Raw genomic sequence first — 6,000 nt, 5'->3', positions numbered from 1 at the left:
GTAACATGGATCAAGACTGGGATTTGTCACTCCGTATGACGGAGAGGTATCACTGGGCCCACTCGGTAATGCATCATCATAATGAGCTCAGAGTGACCAAGTGTCTGGTCACGGGATCATGCATTACGGTACGAGTAAAGTGTCTTGCTAGTAACGAGATTGAATGAGGTATTGGGATACCGACGATCGAATCTCGGGCAAGTAACATATCGATAGACAAAGGGAATAGCGTACGGGATTGATTAAATCCTCGACATCGTGGTTCATCCGATGAGATCATCGTGGAGCATGTGGGAGCCAACATGGGTATCCAGATCCCGCTGTTGGTTATTGACCGGAGAGTCGTCTCGGTCATGTCTGCTTGTCTCCCGAACCCGTAGGGTCTACACACTTAAGGTTCGGTGACGCTAGGGTTATGAAGATATGTATATGCAGAAACCCGAATGTTGTTCGGAGTCCGGATGAGATCCCGGACGTCACGAGGAGTTCCGGAATGTTCCGGAGGTAAAGAATTATATATAGGAAGTGCTATTTCGGGCATCGGGACAAGTTTCGGGGTTATCGGTATTGTACCGGGACCACCGGAAGGGTCCCGGGGGTCCACCGGGTGGGGCCACCTGTCCCGGGGGGGCACATGGGCTGTAGGGGGCGCACCTTGGCCTAGATGGGCCAAGGGCACCAGCCCCTATAGGCCCATGCGCCTAGGGTTTCCACCATGGAAGAGTCCATGTGGTGGAAGGCACCCCTAGGTGCCTTGGGGGGGAGGGAAACCTCCCCTTGGCCGCCGCCCCCCTAGTAGATGCCATCTACTAGGGCCGGCGCCCCCCTTGGCACCCCTATATATAGTGGGGGGGAGAGGAGGGATTTTAGACCAGCCCCTGGCGCCTCCATCTCCCCCCGTTACGTCTCTCCCTCGTAGTCTCGGCGAAGCCCTGCTGCTGTGACGCCCTGCATCCACCACCACGCCGTCGTGCTGCTGGATCTTCATCAACCTCTCCTTCCCCCTTGCTGGATCAAGAAGGAGGAGACGTCTCCCGTCCCGTACGTGTGTTGAACGCGGAGGTGCCGTCCGTTCGGCGCTGGTCATCGGTGATTTGGATCACGTCGAGTACGACTACATCATCACCGTTCTTTTGAACGCTTCCGTGCGTGATCTACAAAGGTATGTAGATGCATCTAATCACTCGTTGCTAGATGAACTCCTAGATGATCTTGGTGAAACGAGTAGGAAAATTTTTGTTTTCTGCAATGTTCCCCAACACTTTTGTCGTTTGAGAGCAACCCACCTCGAAGTCTTTGAGAGAGAATTCCTTGCGAGGATAAAGCCCTAACCACCCAGAGCCAAAGAGAATTAGGCATCACTTAAGTCTTCTTGTCTGTGTGATCTGAAGACTTATTACACTTGAGGACTGTGCATCCTCCAGCCGGTTAGGCGTCGCGTTCTGAGCATCCAAGAGACATTGTGGATTGCTGGTGAACGAAGTCTGTGAAGGTTTGGGAGTCTACCTTGAAGACTTACCAGAGTGATTGGGCGAGGTCTGTGTGACCTTAGCTCAAGGGGAATACGGTGAGGACTGGGTGTCCTGAGCTACGTGTTCAGGACTGGGTGTCCGGGACTGTGTGTCCTAAGGTTTAAATACCTAGCCGCCCTAACCAGACGTACAGTTGTCACAACAACTGGAACTGGTCCAACAAATCATTGCCTTCAATGAGTCACTGGTTTCATCTTCCCTTCCCTTTACTTACTGTTACTCCTTGTGAAGTCATTGTATGTTTGCACTATCTTTTGTCTTCACTGAGTGACTGTGTGTTCTGTCTGGCTTCATAATATCTTCCTACCTGATCCTTACTACATTGCTGCTATTAAGTCATTGTGCTTTCACTCTATTGAATACTTGACTATGGCTTGCCTAGTGTAGTCTACCTTCCGCTGCAGGGTAATAGGTTTATTTCTATCGTTTGTCTTCATAACTTCCACGTATTGAAGACTTTCATAAAAATCGCCTATTCACCCCCCTCTAGTCGATATAACGCACTTTCAATTGGTATCAGAGCAAGGTGCTCCCTTGTTCTATGTGATTCGGTTTAACCACCTGGAGTTTTAGCTATGTCGACTGCAGGGATAATAAAAGTCTCCGCTGCGTGCCCCGTCTTCGATGGAACTGAATATCCCTACTGGAAGAATAAGATGCGCATGCATCTTGAAGCCATTGACGTCGACCTATGGTATGTCGTCGAGAACGGTGTTCCCAAGGCTGGAGAAGGTGTCACTGCTGCTGATGTCAAGAAATTCGTTCAACTGGACTCTACTGCCAAGAATATCATCTGTGGTCATCTGACCAAAGGACAGTATGGCCGTGTGAGTGCTTTGAAAACATCTAAGCTGGTCTGGGACTGGCTCTCCAAGGTCAATGAAGGCGTCTCAACCCAGAGAGATCAGAGAATCAGTGTCCTTCGCAACCTCTTCAACCGCTTCAAGCGAAATGACAATGAGAATGTCCAGCTCACATTTGACCGACTCACTGACATCACAAATGAGCTTCAAGCCCTCGGCGCTACTGAGATCACCAAACATGAAGTCGTCAAGACACTACTGAGATCACTTGATAGTTTGTTTGACACCCTAGCCCTGATGATTCAAGAACGTCCTGATTTCAAGACACTCGATCCGTCTGACATACTTGAGAGGCTCAACACACATGAGTTTCAGCTTTCTGAGAAAAGAGATATCTACGGTCCAAACTATGGGCGAACTCGTGCCTTGAAGGCAAAAGCTGTCTCCTCATCTGAAGAAGAATCTGACAGCAGTTCTGATGATCCTGAAGACATTGGAAGGGAACTTGCTATGCTTGTCAAGAAGTTCCAAAAATTCACCAAGAAGAAAGGCTTCAGAAAGTCTTCCCGATCAAGCTCAAGGAATGATGAAGCTTCTGCTCATGACTACAAGAAGAAAACATGTCACAAGTGCAAGAAACCTGGCCACTTCATCTCTGAGTGTCCACAGTGGGACAATGAGAACAAAAAGAAGAAGAAGAGCAAGGAATATGACTCTGACGACAAGAAGAAGAAGAAATACTCAAAGTCTTCTTCCAAGTCTTCCTCAAAGTCTTCATCACACAAGAAGAGCTCATCTGGCAAGGCACGTGCGTTTGTTGGCAAGGAAATGGATTCAGAGGAGGAGTCCTGCTTCTGAGGAGGCGGAGGTGGAGTCTGAGGAGGAGTCCGATTCAGGCGTCGCAAGTCTGGCTACAGCATACGTTGCCAAGTCCATCTTCAACACTGAAGACAATGACTTCATCACCGACACCGATGCAAATGACAAGGACTACTCCGCTTCTACCTACTGCTTCATGGCACGCGGTGCCAAGGTAAACACACGCACTACTCACTATCAAACATCTAGTGACGATGACTCTGATTGTGGTTCAAAACCCAGCTACAAAACACTTGCTAAAATTGCAACTGAACAACAGAAAGCTATGGAACATATTCAAAAACTGTTAGACAGAAGCGATGATCTGTTAGGTGCTGAAATGACTCGATCTGAATCCTTAATTGAAGACATAAAAAATCTTCACGTTAAGTATCAGGAACTTGAAAGTCGTCATGAAACTCTCTCAACAACTCATGAAAAGCTTTCCTATGATTATCTTCAAAGGAAGCAAGATCTTGAGAAATTGAGAGCGGCTCATGAAGATCTTCAAAAGGAAAGCGAGTCACTTCGCGCCAAACAGATCAGTTCCGCTCAGGAAGGATTTGAACCACCATGTCTTAAATGCATTGAGCGTGATAATGCTACTTCTGTTGCTGAATGTTCTACTGCTACTGCTGTTGCAATATCTTCAACTGTTGATGTGGTAACTAACCCCTCTGCTGAGGATACCACCGCTATTGCTGATGAGAATGCTAGGTTGAAGACATTGCTTGAAACAGGGATGTACAAAAGTCTTAAAGGGCATCAGACACTATGTGATGTCCTCAAAAAGCAGATTCTGAACCGAAACCCGAGGAAAGAGGGTGTTGGGTTCGTAAGGAAAATGAATGCTGATGGCTCTTACTGGAAACCTGAGCAGTACCCCAAAACCATGTGGGTTGCTGCAAAGGAACCTTCAGCAGATCCATCCAATCTATCTGGCTTCACTTGTGCTAACCCCATTATCATTGATGAATCCTTTGATGCAAACTATATACTGTTTAAGAATCAGAATGGTGAAGTGTTTGCCAGGTACATTGGTACTAACTGCAGGAATGGACCGCCTATGAAGAAGATCTGGGTTCCGAAAAGGTGTCTGGAGAATCTTCCTGTGAATGTCATCATGACACCTCACGTGAAGAAGACAAACCTCAGACCAAAGGCTTCATACGGTCCAAAGGCTTCATACAGACAGAGGACTCACCTGAGTCGCACTAACGCAAATGTTTTGCAGGGAAACCATACTCAGGCATATGAATATGAGAGCGGTTCATCAAACCGCCATGTTCATAAGACCAAGAACTATTCTGCTTATTCTTATGAGTACTATTGTCCGCCTGCAAGACTGTTTGCTAGGGCTCCAAAGCCAAAATTCTCAGATGCTGCACTTAGACTTATTGCTTCTAAGCCACCCTTGAAGATGTGGGTGGCTAAGAAAGCTTAACTCTCTTTTGCAGGGAAAGGTCTCCAGCAGAAAACCAAAATCATCTGACGCTATTGCTGGGGACCTTAAACATCTTGTAGGGCGCAAGATCAAATGCCCGAATGGTCTTACTATGTACTTCGTTCCTGAATCGCTTGCTACTCTCCCTATTAGTCCTAATCTGGATCTAAGCTTTCATAACCCATTGGTTCGTCAAATGTTTTTGCTTCACAATGCTCTTGGTGAAGCCTATCCCCCTAACTGCACTGTAGGGTACGACACCAGCGTCTTCAGAATGGATTATTGATAGTGGGTGTACAAATCACATGACTGGCAAAAGAAGCCTTCTTATGGACTCAACCTTACGTCCATCCGACAAGAGCCACATCACATTTGCTGACACTGGTAAAAGTAAGGTATTGGGTCTAGGTAGAGTTGCAATCTCAAGGGATCAACACATGGATAAAGTCATGCTTGTTGAATCCCTTGGCTTCAACTTAATGTCTGTCTCAATGCTTTGCGATTTGAACATGATCGTAATATTTGGAAAATATCGTTGCCTTGTACTAATGGAATCTGACAAGTCTCTAGTATTTGAAGGGTATCGAAAAGATGATTTGTACGTGGTAGATTTCTCAGCAGGACCACAGCTTGCCGTATGTCTTCTAGCAAAAGCTTCAGAATGCTGGCTCTGGCATCGGAGGCTTGGGCATGCTGGCATGAGGAACCTCCACACCCTGGCAAAGAAGAAGCATGTCATAGGCATCGAGGGCGTCAAGTTCAAGAAAGATCACTTATGCGGTGCCTGTGAGGCAGGAAAGATGACGAGGGCCAAACATCCCTCGAAGACAATCATGACCACTACTCGACCCTTCGAACTGCTTCACATGGATCTTTTCGGTCCCACTCATTACTCAACTCTTACTACTACTGCTTGTCTCTATGGCTTTGTCATTGTTGATGATTATTCTAGATATACTTGGGTGCACATAATCCTTTACAAGACTGAAGTGCAGGATGTCTTCAGACGCTTCGCCAATCGAGCTATGAACAATTATGGCGCCAAGATAAAGCACATCAGAAGTGACAATGGCACTGAATTCAAGAACACTGGCCTTGATACATATCTTGATACCTTGGGCATCACACATGAATTCTCGGCCCCGTACACGCCACAGCAGAATGGCGTCGTCGAACGCAAGAACAGAACACTCATTGAGATGGCCAGAACGATGCTAGATGAATACAAGACTCCAAGAAAATTCTGGCCTGAAGCCATTGATACTGCATGCCATACAATCAATCGTGTTTATCTTCACAAGCTTCTGAACAAGACATCTTATGAGCTCCTTACTGGCAAGAAGCCAAATGTCAGTTACTTCAG

Source organism: Triticum aestivum, chromosome 6A, assembly GCF_018294505.1.
Source record: "Triticum aestivum cultivar Chinese Spring chromosome 6A, IWGSC CS RefSeq v2.1, whole genome shotgun sequence".
Taxonomy (NCBI): domain Eukaryota; kingdom Viridiplantae; phylum Streptophyta; class Magnoliopsida; order Poales; family Poaceae; genus Triticum; species Triticum aestivum.
Note: the sequence above shows the minus strand (reverse complement) of the source record.